Source organism: Aphis gossypii, chromosome 2 (genome assembly GCF_020184175.1).
Source record: "Aphis gossypii isolate Hap1 chromosome 2, ASM2018417v2, whole genome shotgun sequence".
In the NCBI taxonomy this organism is placed as follows: Eukaryota; Metazoa; Arthropoda; class Insecta; order Hemiptera; family Aphididae; genus Aphis; species Aphis gossypii.
In genome coordinates this window covers 21,651,281-21,674,467 of record NC_065531.1, presented here as the reverse complement: position 1 = coordinate 21,674,467, position 23,187 = coordinate 21,651,281, and the positions used below count along the sequence as shown (strand labels likewise).

The window sequence follows — 23,187 nt, the reverse complement described above, 5'->3', positions numbered from 1 at the left end:
TATATATATATATATATATATATATATTACATATATTAAATGTAATACTAATAGGTGTATACATACTTCGCAGCACACGTACAAGTGAGGACAAACGTGCGTTGGTGTGTGTGTGCGTCTGGCACATTATTGTAGTGTTAGTAGTGAGGGGTTGAAAGTCCTGAGAGTGAAGCGAAACAGATTAGGAAAATGGCTTCCCTCTTGGTATGAGCCACGTACGAAAGGAGGAGGACATTTGCGGACGGCAGATGAGGGGGTAGCGGGCCGAAGGATTTTGTTGTTCCTTTTTCGGACACGACCAACTTCGCCATCATACCGGACACCGCCGCCAACGCTGCCACCACCCCTTTTAGAACGCGATAAAACCTTCGGGGTCCTTTTGTGCTCAGCGATGATATCGATCGCTCACCCCCACCCCACACATGTATATGTGCACAACAGCACATGCGACGCATTAGGTCCAAGATAAGTTCCTAAGATTATTTCCATTGTAACGCGTCGATACGACCTTATATAGTATATTATAAAATATAAATTATGTTATGGCTACCGCACATGATATAATTAACGGATAACGCTCCCTTGGAGTCTTGCTACTGTAAAAACATGTAGTATTATATATTAAAATTATGTTCACTCGTTGAAATTAAAATAGTAAAGTATAATCGATCCGATATGGTCATCCGTAAATTAATTCTTATTATACATGATATAGTTGTAATTGTTTTACGCATTAAAAAAATACATTTTTAATAGTTAGTTCAATGTCTTGGTTAAGTATATTATTATACTCGTTAATCGTTATGAAATATCGAATGTAAAGAATTTTTGAACTCCTAAGCATACTCGCTGTGACAGTAGAGAGCTATTTATTGCTTATTTTTTTTTATCAAATAATCATGAAAGTCGAATTATTTAACGTAATTATTAAATAATACCAATTATAATATATTTCATTATAAATATATTGTCTATTATGTTTTATTAATAAATTAAGTAACCGAGTATTTAAAAATAAAAAAAATAATTCAAATACCTATAAAAAAAAACACGAAATATAAGTAAATAAAATAACACATAAAAATGAAAAAAATGCAATGCAATATACTATTATTTTTGTTATATATATTTATTTTATTCCATAATATATTATAGAAAAAAGCATTAGTCCGTTTTCGAGGTTTAAACACTTGACGACAAGTATTTTACATTTATTAAAAATGTTTTTATTTACCTTTATACTTGTATTAAGTATAGTATTATAATTTTATTTTCGTTGTATTTAGAATGGATTAAATTAAACACATTTGATAATATACGATACAAATTAACAGTATTAACTATACAATTTTAAATTAATACATTTGATACACTAGCTATAATATCAAAATATGTTATACGTTAATATCATATGTTACGTATAATGTATTATATATTCAATAATGATAATTTGATGCACATTCAGTCAATCTTCTTCATTCACAAACTGTAATACATTTTTTAAATGACAAAAACATTATTGTTAATTAACTTAATTTATCATAACTATAGTTTACCTATAATGATTTTAAAACAATTAAAAATGTATTTCTTTCATATTTATTTAATCGTGGAGAGTCAATAACGCGCGTTATCTAGGACCATTTGGCACTAGACAATATATTATTATTATTTTAGTTTGCTTTTAACTATGTAGAAATGTAGTCGTTTTGTTGACCGTTCGGTGTTCGGGGGATTGTATTCCGATAACAAAGGTATTATATAGTATTATTCATGTGAAATCCACTAAACTTTTGATAATATTGTTTATTTATCTCGACGCTCATTATAAATTCGAAAATTTTAAACCCAACTCGGTACAGTCGAGTAGGTTTTATACAGCTAGTTTATATATATGAACATTTGGTATTAAAATGAGAGATGCTAGTAACTATAGGTATTTTTATATTATAAAACAGCGTAGGTACTACGTGTAAAAGTGGAAAAATAATCGAAATGACGCATATACCAATAATATAATACATTTATTTTGGAATTCATAAATTTACATCATTTTGGTGAGTTTAATTGGTTACGACTTAGTAACAATTTTTGTAATCATATGCTAGTATATATTTTGTATATTGTGTGTAGATGATGTATCGATGTATAATTTCATAATGTATATCATACCTATACATCATACATCATCTTACATCAATTTTTCTACCTAAGAATATTAGTTAATATATATATATATATATATATGAATTGAGCCAATAAAATATGTTTCATGATTAAGATATTTGTTTGAATGTTAAATAAATTTTTATTTCTTCATTTATATCATTACCTTAGTATAAATATTAGATAGGTACTAATATTACGATGGCTTTCTAATTATTCATAGACTAATATTATCTATAATTCGAGAACCCTCTTAACCTCGGAGGGTTTTTTTTTAGAAATTACTAGGTAAATAAATTAAAGTAATTACTAGATTGACATACACTTGAAAATAATAATAAAATATAATTAAATAATAAAGTGTGATAATATTAAATTTATTTATAACTTCTGAACAGCCGTATAACCCGATACTTTTGATCAGAATAGAATACATCTATATACATTATACCTATTCAGATTATCTGAGTGAGTACAAAATATGTTTCTATGACGATAAATATTATGTTATAACTTATCAAGATCAAATGACCAGATTTAATTAGGTATTGTAGTGTCATCCTTGTACATTATAATTAATACTTAAACTATATTGCCAAACGTTATATATTTTAAAATCATTATATTAATTTTTTCGTTACAATCAGTGCGTAACGTTATAGGATTATGTTTGGTGTTGTTAAAAATTATTGCGGCGCCTTCAAGGGCAATTCGTTGGTATATTGTATTACTCTGCTTATATAAATTTAATATGTAATATTTAATTATTATTAAAGTTATATACCTACCTACTAAATTATATCTAAACGTCTCTAATACAAAATACGATGGCAAAATACGTATGACGTGAACCGAATAAATACCTAGTGATGCGTGGGATAAAGCAGCTGATATACTACTGCATTGTATAAATAATTTATACTGTGTACGTTTGTAAACGTGGTGACGGAGAAAATATATATATATAATACATTAATTTGGGCGTAGGACGGACGGAGAGACACGCACCGGGAGAGAAAACATAGGCACGTTTACGTACAGCAGTATGTGGAGACGCGCAGATATAGCGAACCTCATTAATCTGACGTCGGGGCTGAGAGAAAGGTCGACGTGGCGGAGTGGGAAAAGGGCGCCGTGCAGTTAAGTTGACGAGTTCTCTCATTTTGTTGACGCCCGTCCGCTCTCGGCTAGTATAGTAACGGCGGCGGGAAAATGAAAGGAAAGCAATTTAAGAGTTTTAACCCTTCCGTGCGCGCGCGCTTGCCCGCAGCAAGGTCCTTTGGCCGTTTTCCCGCGCCGCCGACGTCTACAGCCCCCGGGCGGGCGGGTCGGCTGGGTTCCCCAGGAGAATTTCATTAGTACTGCAGGACCCGAAAAAGGCCCGCAAACGTCGGACCGTCGCGTGTTATAATATGTACGCGACGTGTTGGCGAGCGCTTGTGCGTGCGGGTGAACGGACGGACCGATTCCACCCGACCTTAAATACATACGGTCATCCATCACTTCTTCCCTCGCACCGACAAACCCTTTAAATTCATGAACCTCCGTAAAAAATCCTTTGCGTCTCGGCCTCGTGCGAGTCCACGCTCTCTTGCACGCGCGTACACCCCTTCCGCAATCAACACCCGCAAACTCCACGAATGTGTCTGGATCTTTCGCTAGCAACGTAAAATATATAGGTTCACGATTAATCTGCCGGCAACGGGTGATCTGTTTGATAATATATCAATATTTGGCAGTAGGTACTACACCGCATTTGGAGCGCGCATCACTACAATATATATTTTATATTATACTATACTTAGACGAGTGGATTTTCTCCCGGTTTAATTAAAACGCAGATTCCACTCCGACACATCTGGTCAGGTGCCTAGACATATATTTTTATACACATTACAGTGAGATTCGTCAAGCATGCTCACCTCTATTTTGTTGTTCAATAAAACAGTTATTCTACGTCTGATTTTTGGAATTTTTAAATATATCTAAAAACTATATTTTCACCGTAGGTTTAATATACAATATACGTAAACACATGTGCATATAATTCGGTGAATATCAGTTATTGCCAAAATCAACAATCCACAGTTTTATTCTAAATTATTTATAAGTACGCATATCTTTTCACAGCCTTCTTACACCCTCCAACCATCATCCCGTGACAGATATCTTAATAGGCTTTAAGGCGTCCTAATATTTTTTTTTCATCGTATGTGTGTTCTCTTTATCAGCATTTAAAGCTTACTGTATAAATATTTTGTAGTACAATATTTTCTGAAAAATAATAAGTATAGATTTATTATAATACATTAGGTACCGTTAAGACATAGTTGTGATGTATAAACGGGGCGCTATAAATGAGATTTTCCGATTCAAATGTAAATTAAAAAAATTACAAGGAGATACCTTATATTTCCGTTTATTTTGTATTTTATGATTTTTTTGGTATATCACTCGATGTTTGATATTATCTTATATTATAAAATCACAGATAGTTGGCTTCACCTGTCGCCAGTACTATCATAATAAATTATTGGTATCTTCAAAGTTTTGTTAAAAATTATTATTCAATTTAAACTATTTTCTATAATATATTGTATGTATTGAATGGAATATTCCAGACTAAATAATCTTTTTGTTCTGTATTTTTATAAAGTGACCTATATATTTATAACGGTTTTTAATGACGTTACTCCCGTTAAAAGTCAAATCGTATCGGTTTTGGATCAAAGTGATTCGATACACTATACGCATATTATTATAATTTATAATGATATTATCCTTTACGTTGTAAATACAATCAAATAAAATTAATTTGTAAATAACAAGCTCTAAAGTCTAAAATATTTTAACAAACTAGAATGGAACCTTCCCAAATTGTTATAATAATAACATACATATATATATGTGATGCTTATCCCTATTATATTTAACTTAAACTAAAATTACGAATATTATAACCAAAAGTTTTGTAGACTAAGATGTATAATATTAACCGTTAACGAATTTTAATCAATAAGAACATTTATGATTATTTAAATTTTAAACATAAAGTAATGTAAATGGAAGATAAATTATAATATAATCGGGGTTCAAAACGGGTTTTTATTTTGACCCTCCAACACCTTGATATTTTATAATCTGTGGGAAATCGACTCATAAAAACTAAATAATAAGTAAAATAAAGTGACTTCATATTATAATAATCTAATTTTGATCACTACACAATGTTTTCTCTCATCATAATATTGTATTATTGTTGCAATAAATATTTAACATTGCCTACTTTTAAATAACCCGATACAGGATTGTCAATTTATATTCTAATCAAAAGCAATTTCATAAAATTCACTTCTATATTCTATTTTCTACTTCTAATTATTTGTAAAATTTATATTTTATCTATTCATATTGAAATTCACCAGAATTTTCTCATCGTATACCAAAATTTCTGGTCATCTTTAAGATTTTTATTGTTACCGTCGTATTTTATTTGTTTTCTTATTAATCATAATAATAAGTACATGTTAATACTGGATTATATTATAAAAACTTAATTTTTTGGTTACTGGGAATTATGGCCAATAAGGTTTTATGCAATGGTCGAAGTGGATAAAAATAAATAGTATGATGGCAGTATTTCAGTTTATTATTACCTAAATTTTGCTTTTTCACATAAAGTGTAGTACGCCTACTTAATATTCCTTTTTTAAAAAATCAATAATAATAATTAAAAAAAAACATTTAAATATAAATTTAATACTATAGGTACTAACCAATATAATATAAAAAGAAAACGACATTCGTCAATCTATTTAATTTTTGAATTTTAAGTTCTATTAATTTTGGATCAACGAACCGTCACTAATGGATTTTACAATATATACGTTCGGACGTGTTATTTAATTTTCCCCTCGGTTTTGAGTTTTACGTCGACTATGTGTAAATAGGTGTGAAAGTTTAATAATTAAAAGTGACAAAATCCCGTCGGCGGACATCGTTACACCTGACAAAACAAATTACTACTCCGATAGTTTTTCCTTTTTTTTTTTGGTTTTTGTTTTTATTTTTTAATGAACAATTTATTTTTTTATTTCGTCTTTTTTTTCAAGCGTGCTTGCGCTAGTGTTTTGAGAACAAAAGTGTCGAAAAAACTTTGACTCTCCACGTCGCCAACGACGATGAGCCAGTTGAAAAAGTTTGCCCTATTTAATTCGACACCCACCCAACCCTAAGCGGGGTGCAGAAAAAACCACACTCATATATTCAAAACGATATATATATATTATGATACATATACATGCACACAGGATGGTGCTTGGGGTAGGAAAAAAGGACAACAGAAAAAAAACGGGGTTAAAAAACCTAAGTACCACGAGTAGTTAATTAAGTGTTGATTTTAACACCTTTCACCGACGCTTTTATCATTCTGATGGCAATCTAGATGGTACCGTAATTTTTTTCCATCGTTAAATCGCCAGACAGACATCAAAGAATGTACCTATATATTATTAATGAATTACAAAAATTTTTGAATGAAACATTTAAACCGATAGGAAATTATTACGATAATAATTAAAAACGGTTTAAACACTGTTGTATGGTAGGTGTATTTGACTTTTTTTTTTACGAACAATAAATCCAATTTTAATAACAGTTTTAGTTACTGCTGTCTGCTCAAGTGTTTATTAATTGTATTTATTAATTTCAGCATTAAATATAATATGGTAATAATAATATAATATGAATAATAAATTAGTCAAAAATAAAAACAATTCACTTTGGCTAGTCACCATTATCAATCGGAATCGATTGTTAACGTAAATCACATAGTATTTTTAAGTACCAATAATATTACTATGAGTTGAACGTTTAGCACAACCATTTAAGATATTGTAGTTATTATTCTAATTTTTTTAATTTGAAATAAATAAATAGATAACTATAGGCATCATAGGTATACAAAATTCCATTTTTTTATGTAATAAAATACAATAAATTATTAAATATAATTAAACAGTCATTATGGTAACCTTATTTTCATCAAATTCGATAAAATATAAAATTTTAAGTAAAGTAATATTATCATAAAAATTATTTAATTTGTTGTATGATTGTGTATATAAATATAGGTATATAATACATAAATTATGTAATTTTGTTACATTTTGTTGTATTTAAATTTAAATTATTTTTTTGGAAAAAAGTAGGCATTTGATTTCGATGTAGAGATTTAATTTTCATAAATTAATTGTTTGATTTAATTTTTCTACATTTAATTTTATACACCAGTTCTTAACACTACATTTATAAATAGATATTAAAACAAAATTATGCGTCGTAGAAAAATCAATTATATTTTACAATATCCCTAAATCAAAATTGTCAATTATTAATTGCCAATGAAACATTGTTTTGTCATAATACCATGTAATGCACGTTATACGATCGTCGACCATGAGCGTTTTTTTATTAACTCGTTTTCAGCAGAAATTACTTTGGTATAATAATGTATTATTTTCTTACAATATTCCAAATTATTGCGTACATCATACAAAATATTATATTATCTCATAAAATACGATATAACGTTTAAATAATAATAATTTTTGAGTTTTGTATGATATCGCATTACAGCTGATACTATAATATACGACGAGTGGATTAAATTCGCGGTGAATTACGTTTAAAACATGACTGTGGAATATTATATTATATACCAAAGCTCTTAACACGCGCGTGCATTAAACGTATAAAGGCCCGTCGAGTTGTTTCAAATGTCACGACAGTAAAATATTATATGAAACAAAAAACTCGTTTGTTTCGATAGTGTTTTATAATGTATTCTATATTTTTAATCGTTAGAAAGCTCTGCGGTTTTACTCGTCACTGTGGAAATAATATTCGTGTATTACTTACGGTTATTGAGGATGTTATAGACGATGAGATGAATAAATGCTGCAGGAAATTATATTTTAGTCTTATTTGAATTTATAATTATATTAATTTTTACATTTTCATTTCTGTATCTTTCATAGTTCAATATTAATTATACCACCGAATCCGGTGAAAATATATTATAGGTACTGTAGTGTTTAAAACGATGATAATCTTAGATAATAAGGTATTAATCATTTGAAGACGAAAAAAAAATAAACCGTTAATTTTGTGATGTAATTAGTATTTAGTGATACGAAATACGTACCTTTTATTTTACATTAAAATCCCCTCGGCGAACTGAAAACAGTACTTATATTCAAATACACCTACAAGACTAGTGTTTTAATTTTTTAGAGCATAAACATAATATTTTGTTTTCTTATATAAAGTATTTCTTATGGATTACTTCGAGAACATAAAAATCTATTCTCTCTATGTATAATAATATTTCTAAAGTAACGTAATAACGAATGCGATTCAACAGTATATATTATCATGACTTACACATCGGATAATAGTTTAGTATTTCAATATTTGTGTGCGCATAATACCTATAATATATTATTATTATTATATTACATATATCGTATACTATTCCGACCGAGACGTGCTGCAGTCCGCAAACTAAGGTTTCTCCGAGTGTGTAATATTCGTATTGGGTATAGCGGCGGCGTACGTGATGCGGTCTTATATATGTTTATAATATTACATTATATCGTCTATATATGCATATATATAGGTACTAACATCGTTAAATCGTTGCGCGCATTGTTGAAAACCCGTCGGTCGTCCCTCGTTCGTTCGCTTGTATATATATATATAATGTAATATATAAATTCCGGCAGGGTCTTCTCCACCACCGAACGTACGTATATCTATACGTGTATATATATACTATACGTACATATTATTATACTTATATGCATACGCGGGCGCGCAAACGACGACCCACCCTCTCGAGCCTGACCCCTGTCTTTGGCCTCCCCCACCACACACACATGCACTCTTTATGTGCGCGCACACTAAGTCGCCGTTAATATCTACGACCCGCCTATATGTACACGCACACACACACAAAGTCTATACACGTATATATAAGCTCTCCGCCCCGGCCGTCGTCGTCGTCGTAGTCGTCGTCGTCGTGTTTTATGCAAAGTGTTTACCGACGAAACGGGGCCGCCGACGGTTCGCCAAAGTAATTTCGCCCGTCCGCCGCAAAAGCCTTCTGACCCCCATACCTACCCCCTTTCAACCATTCTTCGCACCCCCTCCACCGTTAACCGTACTCGAGGGGTCCACGGTGTGTATATTGTAATATATATATATATGTATATGTGTATATACGGTCGTCTCTCCTTTCCGCGTTTTCCTTCGCCTTCCTTCGCCTTCTCTCCTTTTCGCCTGCCTCTACTGCCGCCGCCGCCGCCGCCGTACAAGACGCGATCAATACGACAGACGCACGTCGTTGTCGTACGTGGTCGTCGCAATGGTGTATAATACGTGTGTGTATGTATCGCGTAAGATCTGTTTTTCCTTTTTCACACGACTGCGAATGCCAACTTAAAGCTTGTTTCATAAATGCAGTTTTCAGTACTGAAACGTTAGGTTAGTTTTTAAGAGATTTTTTTTTTTTAAAACAAAATCTTATTATTTCATTGACCGAATGACAGATTTTCATGTAGGAAATACTTTGAAAATCATGAATTATATTTATTTATCGGTATATTATATACCCCATCAAAATCAAATCGAAAGATATTGCGTTTTTGATATAAAATTATCTATAATAAACATAAAAATCGAATAATATATACCTATATTATATATATTACAATTAAATTATAATACTCGTATGTCCTTTTAGCTTATATTAAATAAAAGTAGGATACAATATGTTACGATAAATGCATAACAATGCAACCTTTAATTTTGGTTTTATTTTTAATTTAATTGCTAGAATTAAATGTTTTGAAAAACAAATAGTTTTCAATATTATGTCTCGTATAGACATTGATTATAATGATAATAAAAATCATTTCTTTTTTTAAAACTAAATTATTATTTTACAAATAGTATTGTATTCAATATTCATATAGGTATCCTATATTATCATATTTACCAACGCAGTGAAGTGCATATTCAGTGGCATCATTTATTATATTATTTAAAATCGTAAAATATTCAATATACATAATATGATTTTACAATAATATATTAATATTGAGTATAATATTATTATGTCAACAATAATATATTAAGTAAAATAAAGTTTGGTTTTAAATTTTGTCTCTCACTTATTAAAACTAATTAGAATCTAAAATTATTTAAATCTTATGAGATATTTTGATTTATTTATATAAATACTCAACATTTTAAAAGTATATTTTGCTTAAAAATGATGAACAATTCTATTGTATTCATACCTATATCAATGAACTGTTCAGTAACAGTTTTTTAAAAGAATAGCTTTTCTTTGTATAAATTATACTATACTTTCCTATAAACAATAAACATATAATAAAAAAATCGAATGGTATTTTATTCAGAGTTCAATTATACCTATGTGTAAATTCTTTCCCCCTAAGAAGTTATTTAGCAGTTATTATATATATTTTTAATTCATCAAATGTTAATATCGATTTTTCCCAATCGGATATTGGTTCAAATTTAAGGGCAGTGTTCAATTTTATTTTCCTAGAAGCAAGTAATCACTTGTTATGAATTTATTATTTGTATTAATAAATACATTGTATAAATTTAGTTATTTCATTTTCATAGCGTATATTGAAGTTTATTTTTTAATTGTGTGGTGATTGTGTTAATCCAATCATTAGGTACAATATAAGAATTTGTTAAAATAGCATACACTCACTTCTTTTAAATTCAATTTAAGCCAAAAAAAAAAAAAAAAAAACGCATAGATATAAAGCCAGATGTTTTATCAAGCTTGATTTTTTTAAGTTTTAATTTGTGATAACTGATAAAATATTATTTTTGGTATAAGCATTACCTATTTGCCATTTAGATTCTAAATGAAAAATAAATTTAAAAAAACATCTTATCCGTTAGTGAACAAAATTTAAAGAGTTTGTATTCATAGGTATATATTATAAATTATTCATATTCAGTAATATCTCTATAGTTCATTTAAATGATTTTGCTAGAATAATCTGTTTTTTTTTTTTAATATAAAATCGTGAACTCGATTTAAATGATTCAAATATATTATTGTTTTATTTTATAGTGTTTCTTAAAATAATGACAATAATTAGTTATTATTAATTACACAGAACAATAATAATTCTATATTTTTATGACACTTGTTTTAATATTGTACCTACACAATTCCGCGACTTGCTTATAAAAAATGTACTACATCAGCCCTCTCGCGGAGAAATAAAAAAAAAATATTTTTATTTTTATTTTCATAAGTACGCTGTGTTACGCTTTGCTTTTTATTTTATGAATTAGAGCGATACTACAAAGAGAGCAACAATTTAAATTGACGTTTTATTTTTAATTCTTCGTAAATTTATTTACAACATAAAATAATATAATATAGGTATATTATAATATAATGTACATTTCACATATTGCAATGTATCTATGTAATGTTTAAATAAAGTACTTATGTATAATATGTAACCGATAATGAAAAGCAATTTAAATGATTTAATAAATAAAATCATGATTTATTATCTCGTTATAAATAATATGAATATACTTTGTTAATAATATAAAAATTAAGGTAACCCCATGACTCCCCTCAATTTCTATCATTTATACATACATATAATTTGTATAAACATAGTATTTACGTGTTTTAAAATAATATGAGTAAATTCTATTTACATAGTTTATAAAATTATACATCCGATATATATTATTATACATGCGAAAGTCAATAATAAAATAAAATATTACATTATATAGGTGGGTTGGTATACCGATTTCATATTGACGTTTACTCGTAAAAATTATGTAATATCATTTTTATTTTGTATTTATTTTTATTTATGTTTTAATTATCTATTTGCTAACACCACTTTTTACTATACAAATACCAATACAATATAATAACGCATGATATCTGAATATGCGTTAGGTACATATTATTATGTCCACTGTCTACACAATATGGTAGTAAACGGAACAATATATAACATTACACTAGTTGTATTACCTATACCTATTATTATACTCGTATGATTTGAAAGGAATTATATTTACATATGAGTTATACTGTAAATATTATACAATTCACCTACCTATAATGACTAACGAGAAATATATTATATACAATGTATATATTATATGTGTTCACCCACCCCTTTTCTTCCAAGCACATGTGACGGAATATACGGTTGTATTATTATTATTGTTATGCTTATATAAATAATAACAATATTATTGCACTCTAACAACAAATATTTTGCTGATTTCATACCGTTATATATAAATTTCGTTGTTGAAACTCGTGCCGTTATTCGGATTAATAAGGAACGCAACCGCTGGCAGTGGTTGCGGCGGCTGAAACAAAGGGCAAAATCATGAATAATTCTCGAAGCTGTTCCGGCGGAATGCATATATATACCTTTATATATATACGAATATATCCAAAATACTACACGATATTATCACAATCTATAGGTATACAAATACGTGTATAATATATACACCGCAGTAGAATAATAATAAAATAGTAAAAGCAGACATAATATTATGGTCCAACTCAACCGTTGCTAAACTAACTAAAATCACGAGTGAGCGATGTTAGTGCGAAGACGAGACGATCAGGTATTTTTTTGATTTAGTCGTGTGTACAAATTTTCTAACCAAACCCGTTATCAAATTATTTATAAATAACATAATATAACAATGAATAATTCCTATATCTACGATAGCATAATAAAATTATGAGTATTGATAAACGTTTGGGTACAACGTAAGTATAATATACACCACACTTTTTATAATTCTTGCAATTAGGTATTATGTGTTTTGTATATCTGTGAAGAAAAAAAAGGTCGATGGTTGCAGCCATCTCCTGTCCACCTTCCTCTTCGTGGACACTGTATGAATATTACCCCTGGACTCGGTTCCCGCTGAATGTAACGGACAATAATTGTGCGAGAAAGACTCCCTTGCCACACTTCAGGTAAACATCATAATAATATAACATATACATCATTCAAAATATACTTGTAAACACATAATATTATTATATAACACGATATAAAGTGAACGTAACTTCAGCCGTCACGGGTCCGGCTTTGTATTCCGTACTAATATCATATATATATAGGCAATATTTTATATATAAATATGGGTGTATATATATAATATATATACTGTTTTAAGCTTCATCCGTGTAGATATATATAATATACTTACAGGGTCAGAGTGCCCATGAATTCGCTAGTCCTCTCCAATTTGTTGTCGTCCGTCAAAAGCTCTCGAATTCAAACAACAGCCAAGGATATATTATATAGGTACTATATTATGTAGAGGATACAATATGTATTGTATATAGACATATAATACTATTACCTTTATATGTACATAACTACATTTACTTATTCATGAAGTAATACTATATTATTATTATATCTATAATAATTATTGTTATTATTATCATCATAAACACGTGTCGAAACGCGTTTAGCGTTTTCAGACCGTTTGAAATTGTGTTTAGCACATATAGGTATACAATATGTGTAATGATGTATGTATTATGTATATATGACATAATATACTGCGATATTAATATTTTACAGGTTTCCTATTAAATTTCCAAGTCCTCCAAACCTTAATTACGGAATGAATTTTGATTCCAAGCTAAAACACCAACATATAGATAATATAACATACATATACCAATAGGTAAACAGGTACTTCTACTATATATTATAATATAAGTAAATACATTATTGACCAACCGGGATCAAATGTATCAACATACATAAAATTAAATAAGGCAATATAATACTTGCTGTCTGCATCAATATACAATATGATAGTATCATATACTATACATAAATTATATTTATATAGGTAAAATATAAATGTTAATAATTTTAAAATTAATTTACTATTAACCAACATTTTAACATGTTATTTGGCTGCCATTGTGCGAACGATATAGGTATTAGGGCCAGATTAACGTGTAGGTATTAAATAAATAGGCAGTATAAGAAATTTAAAATATAGTGCCACATTTTTAATAAAATATATTATCAAATTTATATTAGTATATAGTTTTATGCTTCATAATTATTATATTATATATAAATAAAAAACTAATTTTATATACGTTGCTTAATTTTTTATATTATCTATATAAGTGCAAGGTGCTATACACTTTTAATTCTAGGAGATGTTTCCTGGTTTATTGACATGTAACTATTACTATTATAAATTTCCTTATAAATATATTACATATAAATAAATAATTTATTATCTATTATACTATATACATTCTAAGCAACAGATCTAAACAAAAATATACATTCAAGTAACATTGTGTGGTTTTATATAATAATGCAATAACGTACTATCTTTTATGTTATAATTTATATAGAAACGAATTTTCTTGAAAATTCATATTAATTATCATTGATATTTAATGAAATTCATTTTAGTCTGCATATTTATATATTATTTTCATAATATTCATTTTTTTATCAGCTTAACTAAAATACTTTCATTTTGTATATAGACAGTTTAGTCAGTAGGTATTAAAAACATTATATAAGTACCATTCGATGCAATAAAAATTATGACTACCTATATTATTAAATATGTCGTGCTATGAATTATATCAATATAGCGCTATATACCATACGTACTAAACGTACATATAAATCATAATTTAAAATTTTATAAATTCAATAATAAGTATATCTACCTAGTTATTTATCTTTTTTTAATCATATTGGTTTGTATATTATTCTAATAATTAACTTTTAAAAGGTCGACATTTAATAACAAACATATTTAGGTAGATGATATAAAGCTACGTTGTTAACAAAGAGAAATGTATTTCAGTTATCACACTTTAAAGTTTAAATTAACCTTTTTTTAAGTACTACAAATTAATACGAAGTGTTTTTATTATTTATAATAATAATATGATAATTTTATTTTGAAATATAATATTCATACTTTTTTAAAATACCGTAAATTATTACATTTATACTATTTACATTTAACGTTTTATAGTGCTGTATAATACTATCATGTTCAAAAACCACCTATTATTTATTAAATTGAATAAAAGATCTTTATTTAACTTTAAAATCCAAAATCACAGTTAAATTTAATTACATTTTTAAAATAATTAAAAATAAGATTATTCTGAAAATGTTCAGTTAAAATATTATAACATATATAATATAATAAAAGGCTAAAAATGACCTAAACACAATTTCTTTGTACCTATACCTAATGTTTATGACCAAGGGAACATAAAAGGTTCTCATTTAAATTATAAAACGTATACAGTCTCAAATTCATAAATAAGGTAAATATTTGACCGTCAAATATAAAACGTTTGAATTCAAGAATACTGGTGGAATTATTTCAGCGTAATAAAGTCAAAACATATTGTATTATACAGGCACTTTCATGTTTAATAGAAAATTAAATTGTTGCGTGGTATACACTGCATATTGTAATATAAAGTCCAAAAAGGAATGTTATCGCTGGCCGTGTATATAATTAATATTATTATTATTATGTACCTACGTCATATATTATAATACCTTCATATGTAAAATAAAAAACTCACATTCGCGTTAATTTATTCATAATGTTATATAGGTAGGTACTATAAATAGGTACATAAATGAACTTGATGTGATGCACCACATAATGTAATAGATTTATAATTTAATTCGTTTTGCAGAACATAATATATATGGAGCCATATAGGTATACGTATATATAAATGTTGTGCACACACCGCGGATGCATATGTGAATCATATAGCAGCAGACATTATTTAGATATATACGTAGATACACAACAAGTATGGTAATGCAAGTATAATATCAAAAAACTTAAGACTGCCGTGCCAAAATATGAATCAATTAAAGCAATACCAACAAAATGTAATGTTATAATTAGTATGTTAAAATATCAACGAGGTTATTATATTATGTACTATAATATAATATGTCATTATATTATTATATAGTTTAACATCAATTTTATATATATAATAAATGTTAACGCCCGGTATAACTAGTAATATTTATTGGTTGTATCTGGCGAGAATATGACAATCTCGTTTGATAGGTTTATAGTATTTATATATGCTGAAATATTAAATTAAATTTCATCACATTATATTTATAGGTATTACAGATCTACCCTGTAATACGTAGTCCTTAACTACAGACAGAAGTGGAATATTGTAAGTACTTTACATTTTGATTTTACATATATTATTGTTACATACTTACATCCAAGATAATCTATAAATACAAATCGAGTATTGAAAGAGTTAATTAGTTACTATTACCTATATAGCGATATAGGTAGATTTAAAATTACTTTTAATAATTATCTATGAGTATTTAAAGTTTAGATGAGCAAATAGTTATTGATCAATATTTTGTGGCCTAGCTATAGCCTATACTATACTGTGCAACTCTATACTCCGATTAAATATAAACTTATATTGAAGTATAGGTACTTATAAGTTATAATTAACTAACTACCATTTTGAAATTCTATATTTAAGTATCGAAATATTCCAGATAATATTCTAATTCGGAATAATATGTTTAATTAAAAATCTATGTTATCTTTCAAAAACATAAGATTAAAAAAAAAAAATCAAATAAATATCTTTATTTATTTTTTAATATCTATGCAATTACATACAATTATGTATAAAAAAATTTTAAATGTAAAAAATATAATTATAATGTTTCACTTAAATGCATCATGTTATATTATAACGTTCTACAAATTAAAGACGCGCGGGGATGTTTTTCCCACGAGAAAACAATTTTTAAATTCCTACCGCAATTATATAATTCTAATATGGTGAAGGAAATCTAGCAATATTACTACCTCTGTTTTCTACCCAGATTAATGTCGGTATTTTAAAATTGAATATAGAAAATATAATTACATTAAATACTCTTTAATGCTAGTCCATATTTCGTATTTAATTTAAATAATTTTTCAAGACGTAAAAAGCCACCTTTAGAGTCTCCGCAGAATGTAGCTACTTTTATTTAATATAATATAGGTAGTTGTTGTTTTGTATATATTAGGTAATATATCTAATATGTTTATATGATATAGGTTATATTTAATTAAGCTTGTGCAAAGTTGATAATAATTTCCTGACAGGAATCATGAATCACCAAATATAGGTACTCATCCCATTATTTTCATTTATTTAGAATTTTTTACCATTTTTAATAAAATTATCTCTGGCAATACTATAATTATCAAAAGAGAATTAATCTTATTTCTGTAAAATGTTTGGTATATAGATTAATTTTTTTAGGTTCTAATGCATCTAAATCAAAGTTTGAATTTATGGTTCCTGCTGAGCAACTAAAATGTATATAATTTACTTATAGAAATTAAGATAGTATTAAGTTCTTAATCCTTATAAAAATATAAAATACATATATCAGTGATTAATAATAATTATTATATCCGGACAATTATTTAAAAAAATTATAAAATGTTGTTATATATTAGGGCAAATAACTATACGATTTCCAATTGATCACTATAGCAACCTTTATAGATATAACTTCTATATGCATCACCATGACTCGATAGACCTAATACGAGTATTATACTATTATATTATCCTCAGTAGTTAGTTTGCACTAAGTCATAAACAGCTCTCGTAAAAAAAACCATTCGTTTGAATTTCGGTTTAGATTCATCAACATTTTCTTCTGAAAATAATAATTATATACAAGATGGAATATAAGCGTAAACCGCCGCAGGACACTTCTCATTAAATGGTACAGGAACTTTAATAGTACCTATATATATAATTTAAAAAGTTTTAAAATCATCAGAATGAATTTGAACGAATTAATTAGGTAGGTACTGAAAAATAAAAATAAATTAATGGAGGGGGGTTCGCGCCCGGCGATTCGTCCTGTATGCGTATAATATAGCATATTATTTATATTCGGGTAGAGATAATATTGATATAATAACGACGATAATGGTAGACATCAAAGGCGTACGTGAAGTACTACTGCAGCAAATACACGCCGTGAGGAGCAGGGTACACGGTATAACATTTAAATAATAGAGTGCCGCTCCATCGCGTGTGTATCGGACCATAAGACGCGGACGGACACTAAAGAGTGCGACTTTAAAGGACGACCGGAGCGGCGGGGCGTCCTCGACGTACGTCGACGTGTATATAGTAGAGTAATAACGCGGGCACGCACGTAGACCGCCGACAAGGAATCAAAGAGCGGAGCGCCGGCGGACGGATTTGAATCAATAGCCGCGCGCGCGCTACCGTCACGGCCGTCGTCATCGTCGTCGACCCGGACCCGGGCCCGTCACCATTGGCGGCGCGTCGTCGTCCGAGTCGGAGTCGCAGTCATCGTCGCCGCCGCCGCCGCCCGTCCGTCAGCGTCATCATTCACTCTGACGGGCGGGCGACGGCTGTTCGAAGTGCGCCACGAAGAGATCAAAACCGTCGCGCGGTGGGACGACGGGCTCGTCGACCGGTCGTCGTGGCCGGGCGGACGGCGAACACGGATTACGGCTCGGGATTACGTTATAGGCGGCGGGGAGGGGGTAGGAATGCGGTCTGCGCGCCCTCCGCCGCCACAGACTCCGCCGACGACTCAACTATACTATGCCTTCGCCGCCATGCCCGCGCGCGCCGTTCTCGAGAGTCGTTAAAACCGGCGGGGCGGTGTGCGGGGGCGCGAAGGGGTGGCGGCCGAACGGTGCTAAAAACGCTGCGATTGTGGTTTCTGCGCAAAGGGTCACTTCGGCGGCGGCGGCGGCGTCGGTGGACGTGCGGAGAGCCGGGTGAATGGCGGCGCGTGCGCGGCCGGCCGACGGCCATCTTTGATTCCTTCGCCCCCGCCGAGCAGCCGAGGCCGCCGCCGCGGTCGACCCGACCCGACCCGACTGCCGACGGCGGCGGCGGCGGCGGTGGTGTTTTATATTTCGTATTGGCCGACGCCGGCGAGAAAAGTACCGCGCACCGTCCGAGCGTGTGTGTATGCGGATGAAAAAGTATATAAAATGAATATAAAAAAAAAAAAAAAATACGCGCGCACGGAAAAGGGCGAAAAAAATATTATATTTTCTACCACGAGTTTTTCCGACCTCGTGGGCGTGTCCCGAATACAGGAAAAAACTGTAAGCGGCCCATATATTATTATATACGATAAAATAATATACGCGGATGTATGCATTTTTTTCCTCGATTCGTCTTGAATAATAATACGCGTTTTACGAGAGTGTGAGAGATTCGATCATTGTTTCGAAAAAAATTTACGACAAAATTTATGAGATGTGCTATATAAGACGCAATAATTAATACATTTTGATATTTTCTGCAGAGGTTTTTTTTTCTCAATAATTCTTCGTTTAATTTCGATCAGCAACTATATATAGTGAAATACACGGTGCATTAATAAGAAAATATCGATCTTTCGTTAAAATTATCAAAACTTACGAGTTAAAACGTTACACACGATATAAATAATTAATTTTACTTACGAAATTTGCTATTTATCATTCACATATAAACATATATATATATATATATGATATAAATGTATTAAATACTATTACGACGTGAACTCGGAGCGCGGTCGATGCATTACTGATCGTCACGAGAGTTGTAAAGGATTCTGCGATGACCAGTCTTTTGCGAGGGTGAATCTGTGAAGTCTGTTTCATTCCTTTCTTTCATCTCCGCGCAACCGGTTCTGTGTGCAGTCCGCGCGTTCCCACACGCCGTCACGCGTATTTAGTATACTACCCGCGATGATCAGTTACAAAATATCGGTCACAATAACAATAATAATATTATTATTCAAATTATTCCGCAAGATTTTGTATGCATTTCAAACCGAGATGTGTATATTATATATACCTACCTTTAATACCTGCAGCGCTCGCCTCTCGGAACGTTTTCCCACGCAAACACGATTATCAGAGTGTAGACGGTCTCTCGTTCGATGACTGTGTAGGTATATAGTATATAAGTGTAACTATAAACACATCTTATAGTTATTATTTGTATTCGTTATAAATTTAATATGCATAATATAAAAATTGTATAATATATAACTATATTATATTTATCGAATAAAATATACTTTGTTATACGTAATCAGTCTTAATCCTATTCGTTAGCATATTATCATAATATTATATATTATTTTATTAATTGTATGATGAGGTCTTATATATTTACTGTGTACCTGTAATATGGCTGTGTATAAATGATACTGTTGAGGGTTCTACATATTTTTTAGCTATGTATACTATTTTTTTCCAAAGATATTTATAAATATGTTTTTTTTACCATCATAGTATACCTGTAATAGTTAGGTTTAGAACAAATTCGTACGAAACGTATAATCGTAGACACAACGAATCATAATATTATAACAACTATAGATATATATTGAAAGATATTAGGTATGTAGGTATTATTATAACATATTTTTTGCAAAATGTACCTATTCCTTTGATAATATTACTTTTTTGAGTATATCTATATACCGCTAGAGATAGTAGTTGAATTAAACCTATATACTCCAATGTTATATATGTATAAACACTACGTTATTATATGGGTACAATTCAAGGTTTATTATCAATTTAATTTTGTATTGTTATTTGTCAAATCCATGGATGCACACTCAGTACCTACAATTTAAACATAAATGGTATATGCACATAACATTATATTAAATATATTATATAATGAATTGAATATAATAGATTATTACTTATTTGCTGCAATCGAACAGTTTAATTAAATGTATAGGCACTATATACTTGAATCTTTATACGATCATACTATAGATGAAACCTATTAAGTCTCACGCTCCTAAGCTATAATTCATATTATCGTATTATTAAGTAGGTATATAATATATACATATTATGTATGTATTCATTATTGTAACGTTTAAAATATACAGGATTATTATACCTATATGAATTGACATATTATTATATATTATAAATGACTATTATGTTATTTACCTATAAGGCTATAACATTTTTATATATTATATTTATTGACTGTTTACCTCTAATATAATATATACAGGTTTGAATATAATTTATATTAATTATAAAACATGTATAATTTATACCTATATAATATATGAACATGCAATTATTGTTTTACAATTTATAGTTGATTTAGCTATATATAATAGGTATTATATTTTCCTATGTAGAGGGACTCCGCAAAACGAATTTTTAATACTATATATAAAATCTATATTTTTCCATTTTTAGTGTATAATTTTAAATTGTAAATATTTATACAAAAAAATAAATAAATAAATTTTATATATCAGACTATTTTAATTTAAAACACACATAATTTAAAAAAAAACCGTTATTATATTTTTTTAATATCATAAAAATTACCATTACATATTATCATGTTACCTCTAATGATTTCAAATAAATGAAAATTGTAAACTAAAATGCTCTAGATGACTTTATAAAATTATATAAAATTAGAGTTTAAAAAATATAAATACTATTAAGAGTACCAAAATTAATATTATATTTCTGATTTATTTATTTTATATTATTGCACCCACGCAGTATTAATCTACATTATCTTTATACAATTGTAGGTCAAAATGTAATAAAATATTAAAGAATTTTGATGTCTGCCAAATAATATATATATATTAGCTAAAATTATGGTACTAATATATATGTTTTTAAATTACATGTAGGTATCTATATATACATATTTGTATAATTCCCGAGAGTTCTTCGAGTATACGGTTGTATATTTCCACCGCATTGAAGGAAATAAAATATATTTCAGAGCCGTGCAACAACAACAACAACAACAACAGTATATATAATATATATATTTTCTACCGATTCGGTCATGCAAACGGATTATAAAATACTTATTATAATGTATGTATAAATGTATAATTATTAATAAAAATAAACGCACGCTTAAACTATGTGCGAAAGTCTGTATACCCATTATAATATATCATATATATTCTACCACCTACTATCCAAAAGTTTTCCATAACGTTCCGTGGAAAACCTTTGCACGAGACAAGCGCAAACTTTTCCCGAATACGTGATGTACAGAGACGTGGCGCATCTGTAGTACCTACGCGTACACGATGGTTGTCGATCGACCGCGACGTTAAAACTAAAGCCGTTCCGTTCTTGCGACAGTCTGGCAAGGATTGTACTCAAATTAATATTATATCATACAGTAATATTAGTAAATATAACTATAAACATAAATATTCGTTTGTCCCGTAGTAATCATATTATATGTATATTGTTGCATATAAAATAATATATATATACCTATTACACAATTATATGTAATTTTATATTATGTTATCACCGTACAAAATATATAGGTTAGTATCGTCACTCACATAATGTACAATTATACAATAATTCAGGCGACACGACAGAATCAAAGAGTTTGAAATCGCGATCCTCCGCCATCAACCCCCTCAACCACTCGAAGGGCTTTCACGCACATGCACGTGCGCTCAAAAGTAGCGTATTGATTTTCCCTGTGGAACCCAAGAAAACGGACAGGCAGTTGTATGTCATGCAGACTGAAAATTCACGTCGTTGACAAACCATCATGTGATATGTTATAATATATCTATTATAGGTACGTACCTGGAATAGGTTTTTTTGTATCCAAGGTGATATTAGATAAAAGCAAAATATTTCTCCCGGTTGTTAAGGTTTGAAGGAACTAATATAATATTATTGGATTAAGACGATATTTCCATATACACTCATTCCGCCATAAATTAATATATTATAAGGTCGTAGATTGTTTAATTTGGTTTTTTTTAAATA

General features: G+C 29.4%; 1 long non-coding RNA gene across 1 annotated transcript in view; it reads left to right on the top strand.

The window, feature by feature from the left end:
• LOC126550088 (uncharacterized) overlaps positions 1-22,317 on the top strand; it is a 59,657-nt gene extending 37,340 nt beyond the window's left edge. The window contains exon 4 of the long non-coding RNA XR_007604099.1: positions 22,065-22,317. This is a non-coding gene — a long non-coding RNA (uncharacterized LOC126550088). The remainder of the gene's footprint in view (positions 1-22,064) is intronic.
• The last annotated feature ends 870 nt before the right edge of the window (positions 22,318-23,187 follow it).